General features: G+C 59.3%; 1 protein-coding gene across 1 annotated transcript in view; it reads left to right on the top strand.

Moving 5' to 3' along the window:
• Positions 1–2,617: 2,617 nt before the first annotated feature.
• LRRC4B (leucine rich repeat containing 4B) overlaps positions 2,618–17,360 on the top strand; it is a 41,326-nt gene continuing 26,583 nt past the window's right edge. The window contains exon 1 of the mRNA XM_065926561.1: positions 2,618–2,815. The gene's annotated coding sequence lies outside the window, so the exon portion shown is untranslated. The remainder of the gene's footprint in view (positions 2,816–17,360) is intronic.

Genomic DNA, 17,360 nt, shown 5'->3' with positions numbered 1-17,360 from the left:
TTTGGCTGCATTGGACCTTAGTTGCATTATTGGAGATCTTTCATGATGGCACAAGATTCTCTACTTGTGTTGCACGTGCTCTCCAGCTGTGGCACACAGACTTAGCTGCTCCGCAGCGTGTGGCAAGTAGGATCTTAGTTTCCCGAGCAGGAATTGAACCCTGCATTGCAAGGCAGACTCTCTTAACCACTACACCACCAGGGAAGTCCCTTCACAGTGCTCTTCTGCTTCTCTGACATAGGTTCAGACCAGGCCAGGAAGACTTGGGAGTTGTAAGATGTGGAAATTCTGTACTTCCCTGTTCTGGCCTCTCCCCAGCAAGCCTCCAGGAACTGAGGGGTTAACTCTGGGCACAGCAGGGGCCCCCCAGATCCTGCTCAGCCTGTGTCCACCAGTGCGCAAGCATCCATAAAAGTCCAGCTGAGGCTGGTTGTAAGGAATCATCTAGATGTTCATGCAGTACTCAGCACAGTGTCCAAATCTGACCAAAGCCAGGAAACGCTGGCTGTTATTACTATTACTGTTTTACCACCATTATCATCACTGACCTTGAGCCTGTACTATGCTGCGCTCTGGGTTGGCCGTGTTCACACCTCCCATCTCCTAAACCCGGTTTCTGTAGCAGCACCAAGGTGGGGACCTGGTGCTCCATGACCCACCTGTGGCTCCCAGGCCCCAGTCCTTCTCTCCTTCCTCAGTTTCCCCTTTCTGTCGTTCTCACATCTCATTAACCAGTCACCACCCACAGCTGCTTCTTACGCACCCAAAGATGACCCACTTTCTCTCCCTACCTCCCAGGCCCTCTCTTTCCCCAGGCAGGCTTCCACTTCACCCCACTTCTGCCTGTGGGGAAGAAGGGGATACATCGGCCCCTCCTGGGGCTCTCAGAAAAAGAGCAGGAGTCAGTCTCTCCGGGGACCTTGCCCCTGAGGGAACTTTTACCTTTTCTCTCTTTGTCCAGAGTTAGTAGCTGGACTTTGGGGGGGGGGGTGGGTCAAAGAAGAGGTGAATTCCTGCCTGGGAAGAAATTCAGTGCCCAGGACAGGGGCTGCCTCCTTTCAGCCCCTTGTGAATTTTTTTGCCCCCAGCCCCCCATGCCCCCCACCCTTGGTGTCTGAGCCTTTGGGGGCAGCAGATGGCGGGGTTGGGGGGAGTTGATGAGGCAGCGGGAGGGCGAGGTGACCTCTCAGAGGCCCCTGCGGCCTCTCCCCACCTCCCTGTACCCAAGGTGCAGAGCGGGATCACACCTCTAAATGTATCCCCAGCGCCCGCCGCCAACACCTGGGGAGGTGAGAGAACGCGGTGGGGGTCAGGTGGGTGTGGGCGCATCCTCTGCCCTGCCACCCGACAGATCTGGGCCAGGGGCTCCTTGCCAGGGCCCGACCTCCTCTTCGCTCCTCCAAGATAGCCCGTGCAGAGCCCGGACTCCGCACTGAGATGCGGCCGCTCTGGTCCCCCGGAGAGCCCAGCGTCCTCATCCGGAAAGTGGGTATGAGGATCCTCTCTCGGGGTGCTGAGTGGGGAAGAGGTGACGAGGCGGGCACCCCGCGGGGGTTTAGGTCCTGCCCAGGCCCCTGCCCTCCCTCCCCCTTCAAGGCTGTAGCTGCCAGGCTCCTTTCTCCGCTGCCCTGGACTCCCCTCTCCCCCGACCCCTCCCTCGGTGTCCGTCCTCTCATCTCCTTCCGCCTGGTTTCCCCGGGGCTCCCTCCCTGTCCCTACATCCCCCTCGAAAGCTCCCTGACCTTTCCTCCGCCCTGTCCCACCTCTCCCCTCCCTCCTCCCTCCCCCACTTGCCCACTCCCGGGGCTCCTCCAGGCCCCTGACCATCGCTCCCCTCGAGGTCCCAGTCCTGTCCTCTGCCTGCCCCTTCGCTTCTCCCCAGCTCCGCTTCCTCTCCACCCCTTCGCTCTGGCCTGCCTGCCCCCGCCCCCCACCCCGTGCCCTCCCGCATTCGCCCCTGCAAATATTTACCAAAGGTGCGCTAGGAGTTTCTCCTCTCCCAGCCTCCCATCCCGGGCAGGACAAGCTCGCCTCCCTCTCCCCTTCCCTCCATCCTTCCTGGCTCTTCCCCCGTCCCTCTGTCTCTTCCCCGTCTCTGTCTCCCCCGCCGCTTCACCCCTCCCCTCCCCCCACGGCCCTCCCCCCCCCGGCCCTCCCCCTTGCCCTCCCCCCCTCCCGTTCCCTCCCTCCCTTCCTCCCCCCCTCTTCTTCCTCTCCTCCCTCCTCTCCCCCCTCCGCTCCTTCCCGGGCAGCCTCCCCCCTCCCGGCGCCCTCCCTCCCCTCCCTCCCGCTCCCCCTCCATCATCAGTATTCCGCTCCCGTCTCTGCCGCTCTCGGCTGCTCCCGGTCGCTGCCGCACCGTCCGAGGCGGGGGCCGGGGCCGGGGCCGGGGCCTGGGGGGGGTGGGGTGGGGGGAGAGTGGCGCCGGCGGCCCAAGGAGGGAGGGAGGAAGGCAGGCAGGAAGGCTGGAAGGAAGGAAGCGAGGAAAGAAAGAAGGGAAGAAAGGAAGGCAAGAAGGAAGGCGGGCCGGCGGACCAGGGCGCCGGGCCGGGCGGCGGGCGGGCGGGCGGGCGAGGAGGCAGAGCGGCCCCCCACCCCCCGCCGAACCCCACCGCTGCCGCTGCGGAAGCCCCCTCCCCATCCAAGAGCCGGGGAGGGGGGCGCAGAACGCGACAACCCCGGGCCCGGCCGCAGCCCCGCCCCCCCGCGCCTCCCCGCAGCGGGCCTCGCACCCCGGATCCCGTTGCCTCATTGGGGGGGTCCTCCCCCCGTGGGCCGGGCATGCTGCCCCCCGGAAGGAGCCCCTTTCCTCGCTGTGAGTAGCCGCCGAAGGGCCCGGGCGGGGGCGGGAGGAGGAACCGCGGGGGGGGGAGTTGGGGGGTGGGGGGCATTCTCTAATTAGGGGACTGTGGTCTTAGGCCTCCTCCCGGATGGGGGGGCGGCAGAGGACAGTGGGCGGGGCCTGCTGGAGAGCAGAAGCCGGTGGGAGAGGCGGTCGGGTGGAGGTTCTTAGTTCTGTGTTGGGGGGTCGCCGCCGCCGAGGGATGGGGGGGAAGCACGTCTGGCAGTCGCTGCGTATCCAGCTGTGGGGCTGAGGATGGAGGCTTGCGGGGGGTGGGGGGGGCTCGCTGGATGTAGGTTTGGGCCCCCTCTCTGGGTCGGGAGTCCGAGTTCTACCCCCCCATTGCCCCTCCCACCTTCCACACCACTGCTGCTTGGGGTGGGGGGGCACTCCAGTGATGGGGAGGGGGGGAGAGGCGGGCACGGGGTTTCCTTGGTGACCGCGCCTGGCAGGAGCGGTTGCCGTGGCAACCGGGGAGAACCGGGGAGTTTGGGAAGTGAGAATGGGAAAAAACGGAGGGGTGACTGGGGAATGAGACACCCCCCTCCCCAACCTGCAGCCCTTCTCTCTCTGGGGTCCCCCAACCCCGACTGAGGGGCCACCGAACCCCGGTCTCTCCCTCTTCCCAAGACCCCCTTCCTTGACCCCATTCTGCTTCGTGGGGCCTTGCATCCCCAGGCACGTGTCTCTCTGGGACCACTACCTGCACCCCACCGTCCTTAGCCTTCTCCGCTTGGGGACCTCCCCTCCCCCATTTGCTGCCCTCCCAGGCCTTCCCTCCCTTATACTTGCTCTTCTAGGACCTTCTAACTGATCCTCATCTTCCCCTCAGGATCCACTCATCTCTCCCCCCCCCCACCCCCATCTCTCACTCACTCCCCGATATCCCCCCTTGATGCCCTCTCCAGGAGACCCCAACTTTAGCATCTTTCTCCTCTAGCCCCCAGCCCCTACCATGTTCCCCTCAGGACCCCTTCCACTTCCCCTGTTTAAGGCCCTCATCTGGGCAGGGGTCTGGAGCGCCTCTCTAGCACTCCCAGACTTTTTCACTCCATCCTGCTCTGTCCGGGACCCAATTCTGTGACCTTTCTTCACTCAGGGCCTCCATCCTCGCCTCTTCACTTCAAGGGCTCCCCCAGCCCCCGTTGCCCGGTCCTCGGGGCCTTCTCTCTGGAACCTCTCCTTCTCCAACCCTCGGGTTTTCCCAACTCCCCTTCAGTCCCTGGGAGCCCGAGACCCAGGCTCTGTCCAGGGTTCCTCTGTTCAGGGTTCCGCCCACGTTTTCAAGCCCCCACATCCGCAGGCTCCACCTTCTCTCAGGCCAGGGGTCCAGCCACTCTCTCTGCAGGACTCGGGGTCCTGAGGCCCAGGATGCTCCCTCGCCCGCCCAACCCTAACCGGTCTCTGGGCACTCACATCCTCCCCCTCCCTCCCCACCCCCACCTCCTCCGGAGCCCCGGGCCCTTCTCCCCGCCCCGCTCCCTGCAGCCTCAGGCCTGGCTTTCTGGAAGAGACTTTCTCAGGGTGAGGAAATCCCCTGGGGAGAGCCCAGCTGGGAAGGGGGAGGGGGCGGGGAGCCTCAGGGCCGCCCCTCGGCCCCCTCCCCACCCCCTCCCCAGCTGGGAGCTGCAGTCGAGCCTCCGCAGCGCCCCATTGCTATGCGCCTCACATCCCGAGTCCCGGCCGCGCAGCCGCCAGACAGGAACTCGGGCTCCGGCGGCAGCTGGGAGTAGCCTTCGTCGCTCGCTCCTGGTCCAGGCCGCGGGCAGCATCCTCTCCCCGCTTAAAAAACTCCCCGCCTCCCATTCGCGACCTGGGCCAGGATCGGCCTCCTTCCCTCTTCCTGTCTCCTTGCTGCTCCTAACCTGCACCTCCTTTTCCCCTCCCCACCGTCCTTCTTCCCCGGGGTCTCCTCTGATCCTAGCCCCGGAGAGTTCGAAAGCACACTCAGGAAAGAACGACAGAGTGCAGAGCGGGAGGGATTCAGCCGAGGCAGGGAAGGGAAGGAGACAGAGGGACAGAGAGAGGCACAGCGAAAGTGAGAGAGGGGGACCCGACTCCCAGACACACACACAATTAGGGCGCATCGCCACGGGGCCAAACATACACGGAGTTACTTCATTTCTCTCGGGGAGAGAAGGGAACACACACCATCCTCACACACAGAGCCAGGGCGCAGGCGAGGCAGAGACACAGGGAGCCACAGACTCTGGGAGCGCAGGGACAGACCCAGGGCACAGCTGACAAGGAGTCCGGGGCACCCCAACACCAGAGAGGTGCAAGGGGCGACCAAGGCAAAGGGTCCAGCCTGCTAGACAGAGTCAGCCATCAGTGGAGGGCAAGAGGGGCAGTGGGAGACAGACAGAGGCGTGTGTAAGCAGAGGTGCACATGGGCGTGTGTGCACGCGCATGCACACAGAGTCACTCACTCGCAGCCAGAGTCTCAGATGTGGAATCAGACAGACCCGGTTAAACACTCGGCTTTGGTGCCCAGAACCAGGGAGAAAGACCGGGATACACAGAGACAGGAGGGAGAGACGAAGCAGGGAGACGCGGCCAGAGAGAGGCCCTCACACCTGGTAGCCCTGGGACCTCACACTCGCAGAGACACAAATGTAGAGGCGCGGAGGCGGTGGCCTCAGAGCTGTGAAGGTGTAACCCCATGTGAAGCTGGTCTAGTCTCAGTGTGTGTGTGTGTGTGTGTGTGTGTGTGTGTGTGTGTGTGTGTGTGTGTGTCAGAGCTCAGCTCGAGGGACCAGGTGTGTGTGTGTGTGTGTGTGTGTGTGCGCGCGCGCTGAAGGGACCCAAGCAATCGCCCTCCAACCCACCCAGAAGTTAGGAGAGTGCCCGGGTGCACCGAGTCAGAGAGCTCGGCGGAATTAAGACATCGGGTATTAGAGGACCGTTGGCGCATCTCTGGAAAATGGAGGCAGGGTCCAGCGCGTGCACGCACACACAGGCACCGAGGCAGGTGGAGAGAGGCAGGTCTCCTGGCGGAAGCGGAAGCGCGAAGTTCTCCGCGTCTTCCGGTGTCTGCGCCTCGCCTCCCTACCCTCTTGGCTCACCTGTCTACTCTGCCTGGACGGTGGACCTGCCCTCTGTAGCGCCCTTCCTCTCCTTCTCACCCTCCTTGGCCTCTCTGGCTGGTCATCTGCCCCAAGGTGTCACATGGACCTCCTGTCTCCCATCTCTGCACCTCATGTCCCATCCCACCCCTCAGCTGACCCCTCATCTCCCCCGATCCAGCCCAGTGCCTTCGCTCCTGGCTCCTCTGTCTGCCTTTGCCTCTATTTCCATTTCTTCTCAGCCAGGCCTCCTGCACTCTTCTTGTTTTATTCCATGCACTTGCCCTCCCCACAACCCTGAGCAGTTACACTGGTGTCCTGAAGACCACAAATCTTAATTCCCCCAGTACTTTCAAAGTGTTTAATGTGTTGCCAACTTTTTTTTTTTTAATTAGCGATTTCACATAAAAAACTCATTCCCACCAGGAGAAAAAAAGTGCTTAACTATATGTGGTGATTTGTAACTAGACATTGTGGTGATTATTTTGCAAATAATGAATTATTATGCTGTGCGTTGTGGTTGTTTAGTCGCTAAATCGTGTTCAACTCTTGCTGCACCATGGACTGTAGACCACTAGGGTCCTCTGTTCATGGGATTTCCCAGGCAAAAATACTGGGGTGGGTAACCATTGCCTTCTCCAAGAGATCAAACCCATGTCTCCTGCTCATCAGGTGGATTCTTTACCACTGAGCCACCTGGGAAGTCCATTGTGCTATACACTTAAAGCTAATATAATATTCAATTATATCTCAAAAAAAATAGCCAGCTGATCAACTTCTTTTGAATAATTCTCCCCCACCTCCCACCTCTGGGTAGCAATGGGCTGTGTTCAGGTACTCTGTTCTAACCTGCTTCATCTGTCAGTCTTCCCTACCCAGTGCTTTGGTTGGCTGAGTTTTCCACCTCTGCAATTTTCTCTTCTCTTCCTCCAAGTGGCTCTTACCACCACCACCCACACACATACTGTTTACACTTCTTCCCTTGGTTTTCTTCCGGAATTGGGGCTCTCTCTGCCTGTCCCTCTTGCTCCATCATTCTTTGGGGCAATTTTGCCCCCAGCTCTGAGCCTCCTTGGAGCCAGGGCCTGCCTCCCTGCCACACCAAGGGAGGGAAGACTCATAAGACCACCAGGCTGCAGAGTGCAGACAAGTTCTCCATGGCCACAGCCCCTCGAGGTGTCTAGAGCTAGCGCTGCATGAAGCCACCATGTTACAACCCGTCCTTGGCTGGCTGACAGCCAGGGTGGGCCCCAGACCCCACCTGTGTCCCCCGTGGGTCAGGGTGCAGCCCAAAGGCAGGGGTGGGCTCCCTGTGTGTTGGAGGAAGGGCAGGTACACACTGACTCACCTGCTGCCACGGGGCTCGGTTCCAGGAGAGGAAGGGCTTCACTTGGTCTCATCTCGGGGTCAGGGTGACATGAGGTCCCCTTGGTGCCGTGACCGTGCTCAGACACCCATCAGTTGCCCCACCATCACCCTTGTCGGGATGAAGGGAGAGTGACTGTGTTTCCTCTCTGGCAGGGTGTAGGAAGCCTCTTCATCTCTGATTTGAGAAGCCCCCTCCTCTTTGCTAGGGAGAACCTCCTTTCCCTTCCCTTCCCAGTCCCTGAGAGTGGGGTGGCTCTGCCAGAGAGGGGGGTGGCGGGAGAGTTAACAGAGTGGCAGAACGCCCCCTTGTTGCCTGGAAACCTACGTGCAACCGTTGTCATGGCAGGTGGAGGGGACAGGCTGCATTTGACACCTGAGAGATGGGCTGGTGGGGGCTCTGCAGGCGGGAGTCCATCCCAGGGGACAGCTGGGTCCCCAAGAGAGCTGCAGAGAGTGAGAATGCTGGGTCCTGCCCTGTGTGTGTGGAAGGGGGATTTGAGCAGCTTGTGTGTGACCCAGATCGGGAGGAGCGAGGGAGCAAGGTGGGGCTGGTGCAGCGACCCAGGCCACCCCCTTCCCGTCTCCAGCTGGGGCCCCCTGAACCCCTCAGCCCACACTGCTGTCAAAGTGTTGAGCTTACTCCCCAGAGCTCTTGTTCAAACAGTGTGACAAGGGTCAGAAAGCAGCGGCAGCCCCAACTCTCCCACAGGGCCAACCCCAGGCAGTGAATGTGGAGATCTGCCATCCACTTGTCTGGAACCCTCAAACAGAGGGCTGGAGATAGTGAAAAGAACTGACATTCATTAGAACTTACCCTGGGCCAGGCTCTGTGCGGTCATTCCAGGCAGATTCATCCTGTTATCTCCTCTCGGGAGTCCTGGGAGGGAGGCACGATCATCGTCCCTAGTTTGACAAAAGGGGGAACTGAGGCCGGGAGAGATAAGGTCCTATGCCCAAGGTCACCAAGCTAAAAATGGCAGGGCTGGGACCGCAAACCCAGGTACTGGCCACCCTGTGGATTGCCTGTCCCAGTTGAGACACTGCTTTCCAGAGGGGAAACTGAGGCCCAGAGAGGGCAACGTGCTGGCCCACCAGGCCCCCTGAGTGACAATTAGGATTGTTAATAATAATGATAATGAGATTGTTAATAATAATCAATTCAGAAGGTTAGACCCCCAAGGAGACACTGGAGTTCCGGTAACGCACGGGCTCCTGGCCTCCCAATCTTGTTCATGCCCTTCAAACCCTAGAGGGGATAAGACATATCCTATTCCCTGGGGCCCATTGTCACAGATGACTTTCCTCGCCAAGGTAGGGGTGTCCAGCTGGGCCTGGGCAGGGCACAAAGGCCCCTCAGGCGATTCTGTGGGCCCCCGACCCAGTGATAAATGGACATTTTTGATCCATTCAGAAACGCTGGATATACATATGGGGGGGTAGGAGGTGGAGTCACAGTGAGAAAAAGATTTGTTCTTCTGACCCAGTGAGAATAAACAATAAAGGTTATTAATTATTTACTAATAATAATACTGGAAAAGACCCTGAAGCTGGAAAGATTGAGGGCAGGAGGAGAAGGGGGTGACTGAGGATGAGATGATTGGATGGCATCACTGACTCAATGGACATGGGTCTGAGCAAACTCCTGGAGACAGGGAAGCCTGGCGTGCTGCAGTCCATGGGGTCGCAAAGAGTCGGACACGACTGAGCGACTAAACAACAACAATAATGATTGTTGTCACTACCACTGAAGTGCCCAGCACTAGACAGGTCATCCTGAGTCCCCACCTGGGGGGCCAGAAGGGAACATGGCAAGAAAGCAGCGAGTCAGTGTAGACCCAGGTCTCCCCGACACCCATGTTCTTCCCACCCTGACAGCGTGATGCTGTCTAGGAGGAGAAGGATAGTCACGGTTACAGAAGAGCTTTACTGAGACCTTTCTATGTGTCGGGCACTGCACTCAGCCCATCACAGATATCATCACAGATATGGGGCCACAGACGCCCCGTCATCAGAGGAAGTTGATTAGCTATTTTTCTCATCTTACAGATGAGCAAGCTGAGGCCCTGAGAGGTGATGTCCCCTTTCCAAGCTCCCACGTCTAGTAAGTGTGACAATCGAGGTGCTAACCCAGGGTCTGTACTGCCCCCCCATCCCCAGCACACCCTTAGACAGGGCAGGGGGAGGGTTAGTTTCTCATCCAGAAATGGAATGTGGGAGTGGACTGCACGCTTAGGGGGCCCGTGACTACTTGCTGCAGGACCAGCATCCCTGGGAGGTGTGGGATCTCCACTTCGTCTTGGACCCACCAAATCAGAACCTACACTTTCACAAAGTCCCCGGTGGATCTGGACGCACAGACGTCTAAGGAACGTGCTCCTGTTCAAGGAGTTTTCAACTTCTGGTCACTGTTAGTAGAACCACCTCTCCCCCTCCCCTCCGCCCTGTTTTTAAAATGTAGTAGTTCTGCACACCCTGAGATGGAAAACAGATAGCAACATCACCCTTCCAGGAGACAGCAAGGGGAGCAAGGGGAGGGAGGTCACACACAGGCTGGCTCACACCAGAGCCCTCCCTGCAAACTCACCCCCATGCACCCCTGCAAAGCCTTGGCAGTGGCCACTGCTTTGAAAGCTACCAGTACCAGGCTAGGGTCCTAGTTCTCTCCTGGGTAGATTCAATTCAACGGTAGTGTTAGCTCCTCCCCACCCCCAACATCCAGAGTCACGCAGAGTATAGGGGGCCTGGAGGTTCAGCTTCCTTCCCTCTCTGGGCTCCTACCTGGGACCAGGCGGTCACAGGTACATTGAGAACTTGGGAATCTCATGGCACCTCAGTATGCCCTTCTGTGAAGTGGGTCTAGCACAAGTCTGGCACGGAGTAGGCCTCATATGACAGGCAGAGCCAGCCTGGCTTGGGTGCCCTGCTCTCAGTCAAGTTTGTTTCTCCAGCTTTGATCTTCTCCAGAGTCCTTCCAGAGTGCTGTGAGGCTGTTGGGCAAGGTGTCTGAGCCAGAGCCCAAGTTTTGGGGACTCAGAACCGGTTCCAAGTGAGACTGAGCCTGAGCTGGGAGACACTGGGATGGAGACATGGGGATGGCCGTACCACGCCGCCCAACACAGGAACCACTACGGCCGCAGCCACGTGTGGCCATCGACATTTGGATTAATTTAAAGTGGGACTTCCTTGGTGATCTAGTGGTTAGGACTCCGCCCTTCCACTGCAAGGGTATGGGTTTGATCCTTGGTCGAAGAACTAAGATCCCACATGCCACAGGATGCAGCCAAAAATTTTTTTTTCTAGATAAATTTAAAGTAAATCAACAGTTCAGTTCCTCAGTTGCACTCACCACGTGGCAAGTGCTCGAAGCCACACGTGCTGCTGACCACACCCAACAGCGCAGAAAGAAGGTGCTGGGGGACAGTGACCCATTCAAATACTGAACTGGTCCCACACCGGCTGGCAAACAGCTGCTGCTCTTTCCTCATCCCCTGCCCTCCCAGCCCTTTCTCATATGGTGCATGCGTGCATGCTAAGTCGCTTCCGTCGTGTCCAACTCTGTGAGAGCCTATGGACTGTAGCCCGCCAGGCTCCTCTGTCCATGGGAATTCTCCAGGCAAGAGGACTGGAGTGGGCTGCCATGCCCTCCTCCAGGGGGTATTCCCCACCCTCACCGCGAGGGACTGAACCCCTGTCTTGTTACATATACTGCATTGGAGTCTACTCAAACTCATGTCCATTGAGTCGGTGATGCCATCCAACCATCTCATCCTCTGTCGCCCCCTCTCCTCCTGCCCCCAATCCGTCCCAGCATCAGGGTCTTTTCAAATAAGTCAGCTCTTTGCATCAGGTGGCCAAAGTATTGGAGTTTCAGCTTCAACATCAGTCCTTCCAATGAATACTCAGGACTGATTTCCTTTAGGATGGACTGGTTGGATCTCCTTGCAGTCCAAGGGACTCTCAAGAGTCTCTCCAACACCACAGTTCAAAAGCATCTTCAGCACTCAGCTTTCATAGGGTACCTGTTTTCAATTCCCATTTCTCAGATGAGGAAACAGGGGTGCAAGGTGTGGTTCCCAGCAGAAAACTGGAAGCAGCCTGGAATGGGAGTGGGTCCGCTTCTTTCCCCATGCACCAGCCAGACTTCACGTCCCAGTTCACCCGTGCCCGTCACTCACTGGTCAGACCCCCTCCTGGGCCGCCTTGCTCCAGCTCTGAGCTGCTCTGTCACTGACATCCTGTGTTCGAGGAGGAAATGGGAGCCCAGAGAGGGGGAGGAGCCGGCCCAAGATAGCACAGCCCGCTACCGAGAGCACCCAGGCCCAGCGTCCCTCCGCCAGCACCTCCCGTAGCTTGGCGGGTCTGCCACCTACAAGTAAAGATTGCGGTTGGGAGGTGTGTTCTCCCAACCTCGCCGTCCCCCCCCCCCCCCCATGGATCAGAAGACCCAGGCCTGTCCTCCTGCCTCATCGCCTGCTTCTGCCACTCTTGCAGACTGGCGGTATCTTTTCCTTCTCCTCCTCTCCATCCCTGTGGTCCCCCAGCCCCAGCCTCATCCTGTCCCCCTGGACCTTTGACCCAGCTCATCACCGGCCTCCAGTCTCTCCCGAAACCCCAGCCAGCATCCACACCCCCGCCTCTCAGCGCGCTGTGGAGGCAGGTCTTTGTAACCGAACTGGACTCTGCAGATCCCCGGCTCCCATCCGCCTCTCTGGCCCCCCGGGCTTTGTACGCATGGGGTCCCTCCACTGCACGCGCCCGTCCTCACCCGGGTGCCTCGCGACGGTCCTGCAGCTTTCAGCTTTGCCATCACCTCCTCCAGGCCGGGGGGCGGCGCCCCTCGGAGACGCTCCAGGGCCTTCAACCCTGAGCTCACGCTCCCACTCAGCCCTTTGTGGGTCTCCCCTCTGGACCGCTAGCTCCCCCAAAACAAAGGCAGGTTCCTCTGCCCCTGCGGCCCCGGAGCCGGCAGGGAACCCGGCGGTAGGCGGCGCTCGCCCGCACCTCGGTTCCGCGAGTGTGGAGAGGCTCTGTGGACGCCTGGAGGGTTACAGGCATCCAGGATGCTTCCGGACAGACGACCCCCGTGCCTGGGAAGCTCACCTCCTAGTGCGCAGACAGGCAATCAGCAGGACCAGTCGTGATCCATCAGATAAGGTCGGGCCAGCCGAAGAGGGTTTGAAGGGAAGGAAGTGAAGTGTAAGGGGTGGGATGGGGGGCGGAGGTGCCTTTGCAACAGAGGCCGGAATGGAGACTGAGGCAGACACGCAGACCTAAGGAGGCCCGCTTCAAGCAGAGGCAACAACAGGATCAAAGGCCCAGAGGAGGGAACGTGCCTGGGATGTGGGCGGAGCCTCAGGGGGCGGGGGTGGGGGGGGGGCGGTGCAGCCCCTCTGTAAATATCCCTTCAATGAATGTATGAAAGATCAAATAAATGACCCATCAGTGCGTCTCTGGGGGGTGTTGGGGGAAGACAGGAAAATATAGGCTCCCTTGCCCAGCAAGTCATCCCTCCCTAGCCCACCCCTGCTGGTCCTGAGCTGAGACCTGGGCAGGTCCTGAGCTGAGACCCCAAACTGTCCCCAGCAGTTAGGTCTGGACCGCCCTATTTCCAGGGTGGTTCTAGCTCAAAAGTTAGGCGACTGTCAACTCCTGAGGCTTTAGGGGTGCTTTTATTTTAAAAGCATTAAGGACACAGACTGACTCAGAGGGACACACGTGTGAACTTGTTTCATCCATCCTTGAAGCCTATGCTGCGGGTACCCTCCGCCCTCCCCACCCTAACAGCTCCCGCCCCCCCCCCCTCCCCACCGCAGGACAGACATCCAGAGAGGGAAGTGATCCTCTCTGTCCGGCTTTGATGTCTCTCCACCCTCCTGGCTCCAGGCTCCTCTTCCCCCACCCCCCCACCCAGTCCCTCACAGTTGGGAAGTTCTTCTTTAGATCTAACCTCCATCCCTCTTGCTGCGACAGCAGTCAATTTCCTATCTTTTCTCTCACCTTCTGAACTTCCCCCAGAAAAAAAAAAAATGAGTATGCCCCAACAGGAATGTTCCCTGCCTCCCTTTTCTCCTCGTCCCGCCTCTCCTGGGCCCCTGAATTTCCCAGCTGCCATCTGCTTGAATCCTCTTAGGCTTGATGCCCTGAGAGCTCTCAGGACTGGAGCTTGGGAGGATGGGGAAGCTGGTGAGGCCTCGGCCCACACCTCGAGCGCCTGTGTCTCCCTGCCTCCACTTTCCCCCTGGATCTCAGCTCCCTCTCTAGGTTCCTCTGTTCCCCCTTGAAGCCTCTTCCTGTCTCTCCCCTGGTGGCTCAACCGGTAGAGAGCCCGCCTGCAATGCAGGAGACCTGGGTTCGATCCCTGAGTCACAAAGAGCCCCTGGAGAGAAGAATGGCAACCCACTCTAGCATTCTTGCCCGGAGAAGTCCGTGGACAGAGGAGCCTGGCGGGCTACAGTCCGTGGGGTCGCAGAGAGTCGGACAGGAGTGAGCGACTAGCACTCCGCTCTTGCCGCCTCCCCGGGGTCCCCTTGGTCTCTGCTTCCTCTCTCTGACTCTGTGTCTGTCCCTCTGTGCTCCTCACACCTCTTCTCCCTGGGCCCTCTCGCAGCTCTGAGTCCGCCCTGTCTCTGGCACCATGTAGCAGTAGAGGATCCTAGCATTGAGGCTTCTTCAGGGCGCCCGGGTGAGAGGCAGCGTGGTGACCTGGCCCAGGGCTGGGGCTTGGGTTCCAATCCCAGCTGTCCCGCCTCCGGGCTCCGTGACCATCAGCCGGTGCCTTCAGCCCTCAGGATCTGCTTCTCCATCTGGAAAATGGGCACAAGGACAATGACCTGCTCCTAGGGCTGCGGGGAGAAGCCAGAAGCTCCAGCGGAGGGGGCCTGCCAGGTGGCACCAGGGGTAAAGAACCTGCCTGCCAATGCAGGAGACATTAAGAGATGCGGGTTCAATCCCAGGGTCAGGAAGATCCTCCGGAGGAGGAAATGGCAACCCACCCCAGTATTCTTGCCTGGAGAATCCCATGGACAGAGGAGCCTGGCGGGCTACAGTCCATGGAGTCGCAAAGAGTCGGACACGACAGCGCCTTAGCACACACATCAGGTGACGGCAGCACTCTGTTGGCGCGGGGCCCCCAGCGAAAGCTCACTGGAGCTCCCGTCACTATCAAGGGTGCACCCTGGCCAGTAGGGGTCCCAGAAGGCTGGGCACAGTTGAGCAGGTCCCCCAGGAGGACTGTCCCTGCTCTCATGACAAATTTGAAGGTCTGGAGCCCCTCAGCTCTGGGGCGGCTGACAGGGAGGGGCCCCTTCCCAGCTGGGTCTTTGGCCTTGAACAGGTGACTTTGCTTCTCTCTGCCTCGCCTTTCCTGTCTGTGAAATGGGGGTAAGAGCAGTCCCCTGTCAGAGGGCCAATGGGAGAGCTATGGTAAACGCCAGTCAACCTGCCAGCCTGGAGCCCAGACTCTCAAATACTGACAACTGACCAGAGTTGGGTTGTGAAGGTGTTGAACAAATGCAGGGAAGAACTGTCTTTAAAGGGAGCGAGGTGTTTGGCCTCAGGAGCCTAGGGGAAGAGGCTGGGAGAAACGAAGAAAACGCCAAGAAGTGGAGGTGAAGGGTAAGGAGGGGCTAGAGAGCCGGAGGGACCCAAGAAAAGCCAGAGGGAACCCTGGTGGGCGAGACTGGAGCAAGGGACGTGAGGGGGTCGCCAGGGCAACTGCTGCGCCGAGGGGTCCCAACCTCAGTGATGAGCCACTGGGATCAAGGGGTAGAGATCTCACTGGGCCAGATACATGACAGACATTCGTGCGTGGCGGTGGCATTAGTCAAGGAGACGGTGTGAGTCAGGCGTGTACCTCATCCCTGGTTTTGAGAACATGCTCAGAAGAGGGTTAGCCAGCACCCCTGTTAGCTGGGTTGGAGGGGTGTAACTGGGGCCAGGCGTCCCCTCGGCACACAGCAATGTAGCCCACACAGGTGGCATCTGAGGTGTGACTGCCCTCATATTTGCCTGCGTTTGGTGGGTGCACACAGCTGCCCTGGGGACCTCGGGTAGAATATCTGGGAGCCGATCAGCCAGGTGGCACCATGGCATGGGCATGGATATCCAGCTGAAGGCGGTTGTGCTCATGGTATATGGATGTGCTGCCTCCACCGGGCTGGCCTCCTGGGATGGGAGGGAACGTCGGGATCCAGGACGTCTAGGGGGTGAGCCTGAGATGTGCAGCTGGGGGATGTGTGTCTGGGCCGGGTGTGCAGAGAGGGGCATCTCTGGGAGGCATCAGTGGGGCATCTCTGGGAGGCATCAATGGGGCACCTGCTGCTGCCTCCACTCGGTGTTCATTCAGCACCTACTCTGTGCCAGGCACCGTCATAGGTGCCGGGAACCAAAGTGCACACAACAGATGCAGTCCCTGCCCTCAGGGCTCTTACACTCAAGTGCATGGGCTTCTAAGAGGTCATCGTCGTTGTTCAGTCACTTCAGTCATGTCCAACTCTTTGTGACCCCATGGACTATAGCCCGCCAGGTTCCTCTGTCCATGGGATTCTCCAGACAAGAATACTGGGAGTAGGTTGCCACTCCCTCTTCCAGGGGATCTTCCCCCCGCCAGGGATCAAACTTGCATCTCCTGCAATGGCAGGCAGATTCTTTACCACTGAGCCACCAGGGAAGCCCCGGGAAGCCCCGGTCAGAGGGTACCAAATGCGACATAGACCAAGCAGAGAACGTTCTGGTGTGAGGCGGGGGTGCTGTGTGATGCGAGGTGTTCAAGCTGGCCTCGCTGAAAAGGCGACCTCTGGGCAAAAACCAGAGGGAGGGTGGGACACCTGAGGGTCCAGGCAGGGGAAGAGCATGTGCAAAGGCCCTGAGGCAGGAGTATGTGCCGGGATCCGGAAGGAGCAAGAGGTGTGATCTGAAGCGGTTGAGTGAGCAGGGGAGCAGCAGAGGGTCTGCTGAACCTCAGTCAGGTTACACACACACACACACACCCCTCTCCCCCACCCCCCACCCAGACAGTGTGAGGGCCGCTGAGCAGAGGAGGGTCAGGACCCCTCAGGCCACCTGTGGGAATAATCTGGGAGGGAAGGTGAGAGTCGGAGAGGGGAGACCAGTGAGGAGATACCTCTGATCACCCAGGGGAGATGGTGGTGGGCATAAGAAGTGGTCAGATCTCCATTTACTGTCAAGAGAGAGCCATTGCCTGAGCCAGTCAGTCCCCCAGTGGCCCTGTGAGATAGATACTATTATTATCCCTGTCTCACCGTGTTTTTCTGCAGCTCAGAAAAATGAAGTCACTGGCCCGAGGTCACACAGCAGGTCCAGGACGAAAACCCAGACCCCCTGGTGCTTGATCTATCCTCCTCCTACTGCTACTTGATGTTGGGGTCTGAAGGGTGGGGGTAGCGTTTGTCAGCATCTCTACCGGCGTCTGCACATAGTAGGGACATGGGGAAAAAAATCTGTTGGATGGATGGATTCATCGACTGATGGATGAATAGAATGAATGGAAGAGGCTGCCCTGCCCATTTTGCAGAAGTGTATCAGGAGGTGGATAGCAGGAAACCGCTGAAGTCCAGCAGGAGGGGACTGCATCTGGGAGTGGGTTTCTTTGTGGTTATGAGCAGGGGTTGGCCCTCGGGCTGAAGGACTGGGGTGACCTGGGCCCGGGTTTGCTGGTATATTGGGGTGGAGGTCTGTACCCATGTGGTGGCGGGGGGCGTTTGGGGGAGCTTCTGGGGTGCTGAGGGGAGCGCCTGCCTGCAGAGAAGTCCTAGCTAGGTCTGCACTCTGGGGGGCAAGTGTGGGAGGGGGTGCTGTGGCCAGCGGTGGAGGGGGGCGGCCAGCGCCTGCCCGGCCTGGTTTTGCAGCCCGTGAGGTTGTCTAGACCACGAGGCCAGGCTTGGCACGGTCCAGAGCCCCCCTTCCCCCCCTTCCCCGGGCAGCCCAGCCTTCAACCTTCCTCCCCCGCTTCCCTCGACCTTCCCCGGCTGCCCAGAACCAATGGGTTAATTAGATAACAGAGCCTTTGATTAGCGGGGGAGGGGGAGGCCTCAGGCGCAAGGAAAGGGTGGGGGTGGGGGGGGCGG

Source organism: Muntiacus reevesi, chromosome 2, assembly GCF_963930625.1.
Source record: "Muntiacus reevesi chromosome 2, mMunRee1.1, whole genome shotgun sequence".
Taxonomy (NCBI): Eukaryota; Metazoa; Chordata; class Mammalia; order Artiodactyla; family Cervidae; genus Muntiacus; species Muntiacus reevesi.
The sequence above is the reverse complement of the archived record's forward strand: the minus strand, read 5'-3'. Positions and strand labels throughout refer to the sequence as shown.